The sequence below is a fragment of the Eptesicus fuscus genome, chromosome 14 (genome assembly GCF_027574615.1).
Source record: "Eptesicus fuscus isolate TK198812 chromosome 14, DD_ASM_mEF_20220401, whole genome shotgun sequence".
Classification (NCBI taxonomy): Eukaryota; Metazoa; Chordata; class Mammalia; order Chiroptera; family Vespertilionidae; genus Eptesicus; species Eptesicus fuscus.
This window is the reverse complement of record NC_072486.1, coordinates 82,615,754-82,627,081: the sequence shown is the minus strand read 5'-3', so window position 1 is coordinate 82,627,081 and position 11,328 is coordinate 82,615,754. Positions and strand designations below refer to the sequence as shown.

The window sequence follows — 11,328 nt, the reverse complement described above, 5'->3', positions numbered from 1 at the left end:
AAGACCTTCACGGCCTGTCCAAGGCGGGTTTGCGTTTAAAACCAAGTGGGGTGGTCCGAAGCGGCGCGGCACTGACAGCCACGGTCTCCGCGTCGGCCGCTGGGAGTGTGGGGAGTGAGGGCCATGCCAACCAGAAGCTTTGGCTGCCAATGGTCAGCCAGTTTCAGCTCTGAGGCGGGCGATCAGGGAAGCCGGAGGGACCTTCACAAGAAAAGAGAAGGCTGAAGAGGAGAGCGGACTAAAGAGCAGCTGGCAGCCTTGAAGAAAACATGAAGAAGAGATCGCTCATCAGACAAAGGAGATGGAGCGTCTGCAGAAAGACATTGAGCGGCACAAGCAGAACATCGAGAAACTGAAAGGTTGTGGCGGTGTCAGGGTGAGGGACAGCCGTATTTGCGGGTGCGGCCCGAGCTGTCCACAAAAAGTGCTCGGGAGCTCGGCGGGCGCACTCGGAAGGGCGCACGGACGCCAGGCCCGCCTCTGAACTTGACCACGCACCTGCCACCGCCTCCCTTCCACCAGCATGGCGACGTCCTCCCGGTACCGCCAGCTGCTGAGTGACACGGACCACCATCTCTGGGCTACACGCAGGGACCCGGGAACAGCCAGGGGCCCAGAGCAAACATGCTGAGCCGCTGGCCACCATCGAAGAGCCGGGGAAGGAGATCCACGTTCGCGGGCAGCAAGAGCGCGATGAGAGACTGAAACGAGGCATCATCCACGCGGGCGGGCTGGTTCGGGAGTGCTTGGCCCGGACGGAGCGACGCCCGGTCCTAGCCTCCGAGTCAGCGCGAAAGGCTTTCCATCTTCTTCCAAGAAGTGACAGCTCTTGTCCGCCCCCCTCCCCTTCCGATGAAACTTGGTTTCAAAATGGTACCAGCTTGGTTTCTCCTCCCTGTGCCCCTCCCGCGGTTCATCGGGCTCTGAACCTCCCCTGGCTGAGATGGAGAAGAGATTTTCGCAGTTGTTAGGTTTACTCGTTAGTTAGGAACTCCCCAGGGCGTTTTGTGTGGGTTTTTTTTAAGCATTGATTTACATGATGCAGTTACCTATCACAGCAAACCGCGGTTGGCCCCCCGGATACCGGATACCGGTGCGTCTCTTCTGGATACATTTCTTACTCACGTGGTTCTTTATGTTTCTCTTCTGAGCTGATCCACCTCTGAGGGCTTGTTTCAGCGGGTCCTGAGGCAGCGCTTTAGTAGCCAGTGCCCGTTCGACACACAGTATAAATTCTGCTCAATGTAACTTTATATTTGCTTAAGCATTTGCATGACTATTAGTACTTTGAAGTCAATCTTTAAAATGCACAAGTTATAAATACAGAAGAAAGAGCAACTTATCAAACCTCGCCTGGCATGGACCCCTAAAATTTCCCCTAAGGATGTATGTAGATTTCAGTTCCGCCTTTCCCTTCAGTGGATCCAAACATCTGGAAGAAAGTGACTAATAGTGTTTGCATCATTGTATGTATTTATTACTTGATGTAATAAAGCTTATTCTCATTAACAAAAAAAAAACAAAAAAAAGAAAGAAAGAAACTGAAAGATCCTGCTGATGATTAAGTGCACACAGTTCCCCATAGAATGGCTACGTACCGTCCACTTCTATGTAGACACAGTTCTGCTAGCTAACATCTACCTGTGCTGCCAACAGATTATAATGAACTGTGATCGGTGGAAAAAAACACCAAGCAGGGTGACGTTGGAAATACCCAAACACGCCCCCAACCCCTTCACCTGCCCAGACGCCTGGGGACCCTTTACAGCTGGGCTGAGCCCAGTGCTGCCCAGTGGCCTGGACACCAGGCCTGACCGCCTCTCTGATTTGGCCTAAACATCTGAAATTCGCATTATCTGCCAACTTAAGAAACTGGAGCATTCACGTAAAATCAGAATTCCCCACTTCTCTTTCCAAAATGGCCGATTGGGCTACCAACCAAGGGTGGTTGGTGTCACGTCAACCCTAAGAGGAGCCCCCAGCTTGGGGGTGTGGTGAGGAGGGAGCTCTCCGTGCAGACAGCTCAGTTGTGTAAACTCCCGCTGACTGTGGCACAGCCCACAGTGTGGCCGCTCAGCTGTGACAGGCACAGCCATGAAACGGTGCGGCTGTTAAACGAGGCCCCTCTCCAGCTTTCGGGGGGCTCCACCTGCTCCAACCCAGTGCACCCCACTCTTCCCTGAGCTGCCCAGTGCACCCCATTCTGCCCCAGTGAATTCTGCCTTCAGTGTTTCAGCTCCAGCAGACAGAACACGTCCCAGTGGAAAGGGAAAGTGTAGCCCTGGCCGGTGTTGCTCAGTGGATAGAGCCTCCGCCTGCGGACTGAAGGGCCCGGAGTTCAATTCCCGGTCGGGGCACATGCCTGGGTTGTGAGCTTGATCCCCAGTGTGGGGTGTGCAGGAGGCAGCCAATCAATGATTCTCTCTCATCATTGATGTTTCTATCTCCCTCCCTCTCTGAAATCATTCTATATTAATAAAAGGCTAATATGCTAATCAGACCAAACAACTTCCAGATGATTTTCTGGATGTTCTTTTGGACAAAGCCATGGTGGTGGGGCCAAGACAGGGGTGGTTAGGGGCAATCAGGTTGGCAGGGGAGAGCAGGCCAGCAGGCAGGTGAGCGGTTAGGAACCAGTGGTCCCAGATTGTGAGAGGGATGTCCGACTGCTGGTTTAGGCCTGATCCTAAACTGGCAGTTGGACATACCCCAAGGGGTCCCCGATTGGAGAGGGTGTAGGCTGGGCTGAGGGGACCCCATCCCCCCCCCCCCCCCCCCGTGCACAAATTTCATGCACGAGCCACTAGTTATATTATAAGTCAGGATCAAAAAACTTTGAAAGCCAGTGGTTTATTGTGCTGTTTCCATTACCATACATCTACTCTAAAATGTCAAGAAACCCTTGATTCATAAAAAATGTTCAAATTTTACCAATCTTGAAATCTTATAGATTTTTTTAAAATCTATTTTTATTGATTTCAGAGAGAGGAAGGGAGAGGGAGAGAGATAGAAACATTGATGAGGGAGAAACATTGATTGGCTGCCTCCTGCATGCCCTCTACTGGGGATTGAACCTGCAACCTGGGCATGTGGCCCTGACTGGGAAGCGAACCAGGTACATGGGACGATGCTCAACCAACTTAGCCACACCAGCCAAACAAAATCTTGCAGATTTTGTAAATAAAATATCATGTCTTTTTAACGTGTCATATGGGCAAAGATTTAACATATTGGTAATATCCGTTATGCACTCTAGTAACTGATTCTTCTCTGAGGTCTTAGATTTTGCCTCAAATAAATTCTTCTGAGATCTAGACCAGGAATGAGGCGCGGGGAAGCCCCATGGACTGGACTGCCAAGCCTAGCTCTCCATGTCAGCATGTTGGTAATGAAGGCGTGGGGTCTCCACTGCTGGGTATTATTCCTGCTGACTAGGAATGTGGGCGGGGCAGCGGGGCTATTTCCTGGGCCTCGGTCCTGGCGTCTGCTCTGTGAGGTGAGCATCCCACTCTCACTGCAGGCCATTTCGCTTGGCACTCACTCCACTGGAGAACTAAAAACCTGCCCGAAAGCTAGAGGGAAAACTGGCTTATCCAAAAAGCATTCTCTAGCATGATTCCCATGGAAACATTTCCAAGGATTTTAAAAATATTTTAGTATAAATTTTCAAGCCTAATAATTCAAAAAGAATAGTGTGATCAGCCCCCTGATCACACCTAGTGTCCACGGCCAATTTTGTGTAATGTATACACCACCCATTCTTCCTATTCCTTTGCTCCAAATGAATCTAACATAAAATATCCCATCTAATAAAAGAGTAATATGCAAATTGACCATACCTCCACTATACACACAAGCCATGTCCACCAGCCAATCAGGAGCGAGTATGCAAATTAACCCAACTAAGATGCTTGCGGCCACAAAGCAAGCAGGAGGCTTGGGTTTCCCCGGCGATGGAGGAAGCCAAGCTTCCTGCACACCCTGGCTGGCCCTGGCCTCTGCTCAAGGCTACAAAGTTTCAATTGTAGAAGATAAATAAATCCCAACAAAAATGGCTGCGGACACAGAGCGAGCAGGAGGCTTGTGTTTCTCTGATGATGGAGGAAGCCAAGTTCCTGGCCTGCTCTGGCCTCCACTGAAGGCTACAAAGTTTCAATTATAGAAGATAAATAAATCCTAGATACCAGGGCCTCCGCTTGGGTCACTGGGGGGTGTGGCCGGCCTGCAAACCACCATAGGCCCCTTGCCTAGGCCACCCTATGCCCCAAAGGAACCCCCACCCTGATCTGGGACACCCTTCAGGGCAAACCAGCTGGCCCCCACTTGTGCACCAGGCCTCTATCCTATCTAATAAAAGAGTAATATGCAGATTGACCATCACTCTAACACACAAGATGGCTGCCCCCATGTGGTCAAAGATCCTGCCCCCATGTGGACACAAGATGGCCACCACAAGATGGCCAGCAGGGGAGGGCAGTTGGGAAGGATCAGGCCAGCAGGGGAGGGCATTTGGGAGGGACCAGGCCTGCAAGGGAGGGCAGTTGTGGGTGATCAGGCCAGCAGGGGAGGGCAGTTGGGAGGGACCAGGCCTGCAAGGGAGGGTAGTTGGGGGCAATCAAGCCTGCAGGGGAGGGCAGTTAGGGTGACCAGGCCTGCAGGGGAGGGCAGTTAGGGGCGACCAGGCTGGCAGGGGAGCAGTTAGGCATCAATCAGGCTGGCAGTGAGTGGTTAGGGGGTGATCAGGCTGGCAGGAAGAAGTGATTAGGGGCAATCAGGAAGGCAGGCAGGTGAGCAGTTGGGAGCCAGCAGTCCTGGATTGTGAGAGGGATGTCCGACTGCCTGTTTAGGCCTGATCCTACCAGCACTGCTGGCTCCCAACTGCTCACCTGCCTGCCTGCCTTCCTGATTGCCCCTAACCGCTTCTGCCTGCCAGCCTGGATTGGGCCTAAACGGGCAGTTGGACATCCCTACCAGGATCGGGCCTAAACGGGCAGTTGGACATCCCTACCAGGATCCGGCCTAAATGGGCAATTGGATATCCCTACCAGGATCCGGCCTAAATGGACAGTTGGATATCCCTCGAGGGGTCCCAGATTGGAGAGGGTGCAGGCTGGGCTGAGGGACACCCCCCCCCCCCGTGCATGATTTCATGCACCAGGCCTCTAGTGCAATATATTCTTATTGTCTTTGGAAGCTTGTGAGACCGTCTCAATTTATCTGAATATTCTAGCTGAAAATCAGAAATTGTTTCAGAAGTTCCTTGCAACATGCAGGAGAGAAAGAAAAGAGTTACTTCCATCAGGAAACCATTTATTAATTTTCTTCTCTCTTACTCTCTTCTTAGTTACCTCACAATTCACACATTGGTAAGAATTGGTTGTATTCTTACTGTAAGAATTTATTTAGAATAGTGATGCATATTAACTTTTAAGAGAAATCAAAACAATACCAGCATAGCAAAGTATGAGAAACTCTATCGGCTCTATATAATCAATCTAATCTGTCATCTGTCTGTCATATATCACCTATATGTCCAGCTATTTGTCACCTATGTATCATCTATTATCTATCTACCTATAATCTATCACCTATCTATTTTGTATCTATCTATATCTATCATCTATCAATTACTTATCATCTATCTATAATCTATCAATCACCTATCTATCAATCACTTATCTATCTTAGTTTTCTGTCACTGTGGTAACACATTACCACAAACTCGGTGGCTTAAACAACACAGACCTCCATCTTCCGGTTGTGGCCCCCGGAAGCCTCCTGAGGCGCCGGTGCGGTGAGCGCAGAGCTGTGCGCCTCCGGGGAGAAGACGCTGGTTCTGAGCCAGACGCGGGTCCTCACCCGCACGGGCCCTGCCGGCCGAGCTCTGGCCCCCGAGCGGCTGCCACGGCCCGGTTTGTGGTGTCTGTTAGAGCAGTCCCAACTTGAGACAATGAAATTTCCTTTTCTAGAAGAAATTTAGCCTTCAAATGACACACACAGAAAGTGTATTAAAGATATCTACATGTTAAAGAGCAACGCCCACGCGCACGCCCCGGAAGAGACAGGTGAGAAACAATGTTGCAGCACCTGCGACGCTCCCTCCGGACCTTCCCGGTCCTGTCCTAACGGATGTCCCCCCGGCCGCCCAGCTGAGTGACGCTGGGTGAGTCATTTAACTCCTTCCACTCCCTCCGCCAAGCAGGCAACACGCCTCCCTGGGCTGCAGGCCTAGGCCTGCCCTATGGCCCTTGAGACCGGCATTTTGGGGACACAGCTGTATTGTTTTAGACTGTGTTAGCAGTGAACATCTGTATTTGAAGGGCATTTTGCTAAGTTCATAGGCCACAAGAAAAGTTCAACAATAAACTCTAGGAAAGAAAACAAGTACTGAAAATAGGCTGTTCACATTCTGCTGGCCCTGTGTTTATGCATCCCCGTCATCCTGGTTTTAATCATTTTAAAAGGTTAGACAATTAAGAGTGAGTTTGGCCGCCAGTCAGTGTGTGGGAAGCAGGAGGCCAAACTGCAAATGTCCCCGATCCCCGGGGACTTCCAGGAGCCGCCCTTCCTCAAGGACAGCTCCTCCGCGCACAGGCTCCCGGACGCGACCTCCAGCGGCCTGTGCTCTGGAAGGACCTCCTCACACTTCCAGTCACAGTCCCCCGACACGAGCCCAGTGCTGAGGGTGCGTGCTGCTCACCGGCGCCCCTTTCTGTCCGCAAACGCCGTACACTGTGCAGTCTTTACTCCCTTCTCACAGCGAACCTATCAGGTAAATATTATTTATCCTCCACTTTCTTTTAAAGCCTCACCTGAAGATATGTTTTTATTGATTGATTGATTGATTTTTTTTTTTTTAGAGAGAGAGGAAGGGAGAGAGAGAAAAACATTGATGTGAGAGAGAAACATCAGTGGGTTGCCTCCCGTACCCACCCTGACGGGGATAAAACCTGCCACCTGAGCATGTGCCCAGATCGGGAATTGAACCTTCAGCCTTTTGGTGCATGAGACCATGCTCCAGCCAACTGAGCCACCCAGCCAGGGCTATCCTCTGCATTTGTATTGATTTCAGGGAGGAAGAGAGAGGAAGAGGGAGGCAGAAACATCCAGGAGGAGAGAATCACTGATGGACTCCGTCCTGCACGCCGCCCCCTCCCCCCCATGCCTGGGGGATGGAGCCAGCAACTGGGGTATGGCCCCGACGGAATCAAACTATGACCTCCTGGTTCATAGGTCGATGCTCAACCGCTGAGCCCCGCCGCCGGGCTCTCCTCTGCTGTTACAAATGCAGAGACTGGAGCTGCGAGAGCAGGCGAACGGGTGTGACAGCGAGGACCCAAACCCAGGGACTGCGCAACCAAGTCCCGCGCTTCCCTCCTAAGGACCGCTGCTTCGTGATGGACAGCCGCCAGGGTTTAACTTCTAGCGCTGTGGGTAAGGCTTTGCCTCAAAGATTTGTATGCTCAGTGGTTAGAGCATTGCCCTGAGCACCAGAGGGTTGAGGGTTTGTTCCCAGTCAGGGGCACACACCTGAGCTGCAGGTTCTCCCCCGCCCCCTGGTGAGTGCAGGAGGCAACACGTTGATGTGAGACATTGATGTTTCTCTCTCTCTCTCTCTCTCTCTCTCTCTCTCTCTCCCTCACGCCCTTTCTTCCACTCTGAGAAGCAACGGGAAAAAATATCCTCGGGCGAGGATGAACAAAAACAACAAAGATGTGGCCCAATGTGCCTCTTCTCTCAAGATACAGCCCAGGTCTGGGATGAAGCCCGTCCCCCGTCACAGCAGCGGCCTCCGCAGAAAAGGGAGCGCGCCCGCGGGGTCACCCTGCTCTCGGGTTGTTTGGGGCAGCTGGCTTCTCTGTCCCATCATCCATCCCATGGTGCAGGGTGCCAGGGACTTGGCCGAGAGCCAGGGAAGGGAGTTTCTCGGACTGGCTGTGGCTTCGCCTTTCCGGGAGACGTTGTCCTGGAACCCTGCACCTGCGGCCCCGCCTCGGCGTGTTAGGGCTGTGAATGGCGTGGCCCCGCTGCTGCTGGGTCCGGGGCGTCCTTCCTGCTTGGGCGGCACCGCTCTGGGGCCCCCACCGAGCGGCCCGTCAGCCTGTCTCCCCGCCCCCCAGCCTGGCCCGCGGCCCAGGATGCTGAGCCTGGTCACCTCAGTTCTCTCTCCGTCCCCAGGGCCCTGTCAGGGCGCGGAGGCTTCCTCCCCGCTCTGCCCCTCGCAACGGGGAAGAAACGCTCTTGACCGGCTAACACGGTAAACCCGGAGCTCACTCAACGGACACAACACGTTTCAACGAGCAGACAGCTAGCACCAGCTAGTAGACAGCTGGTAGGCAACTAATAAACAATTACCAGCCATCTGGGAGCTAGTAAACCCCTAGTAGACAGCCGGTAGACAAGCGCCTCCTTCAAAATAAGGGATTCTGTCCTCGCTTCTACCTGCTGTTGCAATGCTGCCGCTCTCCATGGCCTAGGAGGGCTCTGGCCGCCCGCCGCCGGCACAGAGCAGTCTCAGGACAAGCGGACGCAGAGTCTCGAACGCACCTGCCGGGACCGCACACCAGAAGCGGCCGCCCCGCCTTCCACATTAAACGTGGTAAGTGGGGTCATGATGGCATTTTTCTGGAGGGAATGTGCTTACTTGAAAATATTTTATGTATTTTGAGATGCCAAGACTGACACACAGATGAACTAGATGGATATTGAGCAGAACGAAGACGGATAGCCATCGATGTTGTCCAAACTCTCAGGTTACAGGTTGCAAAATCTGAACTCGGAGAAGTCAAGAAAATTACCCAAGTGGATGCCATTTCCAGTTCTCATTTTTAGCGTTAACATCACGATACTTTGTTTATTACCCTAAAATTCTCTCCACCCTGTTCCAAAGAGAGCCTTTCTTTCTGGCCCGGGACTGGGAGACATTGAGAGGAGCGCAGCCAGCCGGGCCCAGCAGGCCGCCCGCTCTCCCCCTCACGGGTCCCTGCCTCCCGGGACCTCCCAGCCGCTGCCCAGCGCCCAGGCCCTGCCGCCCCCACCCCACCCCGCCGCAGCACCTGCCTCCCTTCAGCAATGGCAGCTAAGCCCTCTGCCCTGCACACCCAGCTCCGGATCCCAGTCTTGGTTGCTGATCCAAAAATGAGTGGCAGTGAATCACTGTCTCATCTGCCTAGGTAACATCACGGAATCTTAAAAATGTGTTTTTATTGATTTCAGAAAGAGGAGAGAAGAGGGAGAGAGAGAGAAACATCAACGTGAGAGAGGCACATTGATTGGTTGCCTCCCGCACAAGCCCAGACCAGGGTGGGGGATCAAACCTGCAACCCAGGTCCATGCCCTTGACCAGGAATTGAACCCTCCACCATCCGTGCCCGGGCCAACTTCCTAACCACTGAGCACACCAGCCAGGGCAAACAATTTACTTTTTAAAAAATTATATTTTTATTGATTTCAGAGAGGAAGGGAGAGGGAGAGAGAGATAGAAACATCAATGATGAGAGAGAATCACTGATCAGGCCTCCTGCATGCCCCCCACTGGGGGTCGACCCGGGCATGTGCCCTGACCAGGAACTGAAGAGTGGCCTCCTGGTTCAGAGGCCGATGCCAGCTGGGCAACAATTCCCTTTGAAGAGAGCAGGCCTTGGTCCGGAGAGCCCGGCTGCAGGTCGCACAAAGTGCAGGTGTGGGCGAAGCGTTCCTCTGGGAACAGCATGCCGCCGGCCGGAGGCCTGGGTGGTTCCGGCTCCCACTGGGGGGGGGGGGGGGGGAGTGCTGCTCCCCGAGTGGCGGCACAAGGCGGTCGCCCTCTTGTCCTGCAGTCACCCATTTTCACGGCCGGGTCCCTGACCACAGGAGCAGCTTCCAAAACAGGGGTCCTGGTCCGTGGGCTCCAATCCACTCCACTTCGCTCACTAGGAAGAGCTTCTAGCTGGAAATCCCCGGGAACTTGGTACCATGTGTGGTGGAAAGGAACAGGCTGGTGCCGGCTTCACCTTACCCGCCCGCTCTGCGATCTGCCCTCCGAGCCCTCCTCCCAGCTCTCCTCCCGGCCCTCCTCCCAACACTCCTCCCAACACTCCTCCCAGTCCTCCTCCAGGCCCTCCTCCCGGCCCTCCTCCCAGCCCTCCTCCAGGCCCTCCTCCCGGCCCTCCTCCCGGCCCTCCTCCCGGCCCTCCTCCAGACCCTCCTCCCGGCCCTCCTCCAGGCCCTCCTCCCGGCCCTCCTCCAGACCCTCCTCCCGGCTCTCCTCCCGGCCCTCCTCCAGACCCTCCTCCCGGCCCTCCTCCAGCCCCTCCTCCCAACTCTCCCCCCAACACTCCTCCCGGCCCTCCTCCAGCCCCTCCTCCAGGCTCTCCTCCCGGCCCTCCTCCCGGCCCTCCTCCCAACACTCTTCCCAGCCCTCCTCCAGGCCCTCCTCCCAACTCTCCCCCCAACACTCCTCCCGGCCCTCCTCCAGCCCCTCCTCCAGGCTCTCCTCCCGGCCCTCCTCCCGGCCCTCCTCCCAACACTCCTCCCAGCCCTCCTCCAGGCCCTCCTCCCAACTCTCCCCCCAACACTCCTCCCGGCCCTCCTCCAGCCCCTCCTCCAGGCTCTCCTCCCGGCCCTCCTCCCGGCCCTCCTCCCAGCTCTCCTCCCAGCCCTCCTCCCGGCTCTTCTCCCAGCTCTCTTTCCAGCTCTCCTCCCGGCTCTCCTCCCGGCCCTCCTCCCGGCCCTCCTCCCAGCTCTCCTCCCAGCACAGCCACAGGAACCCGGCCCTCCTGCAGAGGCAGCGGCCTCCTCACAGGCCACACGGAGTGAGTGAGGGGGGAGGTGGGGGCTGGCCTGGAGGACCTCATCATTAGAGGGTTTTGACCTGGGGGATGGGGTTGGACTCAAGGGCTGAGGGCACCCTGAGAAGAGCCACACTTGGTGGCTGGGAGGGCCAGCTCCCTGAGGACAGGGAAGCCGCTCGAGGGACCTGCCCCAGCCTTGCCCAGCGTCCGGCCTGTGGCTGCTCGAGGGACCTGCCCCAGCCTTGCCCAGCGTCCGGCCTGTGGCTGGTTCTAAGCTCCATCCTTCCGCTATAATGTAACTGAATCATAAGCAGAGCGCTTTCCCGAGTCCTGTGAGCCTTTCCAGTAATTTTGGAACCTGCGTGAGGTCCTGGGAACGCCAGAATTTGCAGGAGAGAGGGCAGTCCTAGGACTCCCACACTTACCACTGGGGTCTAGCGAGGGCAGCCCGCGGAGCCCGGTTCCTGCTCCTCCAGGCTGTCTAACTGGTCCCAATGAAGGTTTTTTCTTTGTTTAATTCTTAAGTGTCTATGTGGCATTTTTTTCTTTTCTTTTC

The 11,328-nt window shown here is 54.8% G+C and overlaps 1 pseudogene; it reads left to right on the top strand.

Annotated features, from left to right (window-relative positions):
* On the top strand, positions 1-1,109 carry LOC114228042 (cyclin-dependent kinase 2-associated protein 1-like; annotated as a pseudogene).
* Positions 1,110-11,328: the final 10,219 nt, after the last annotated feature.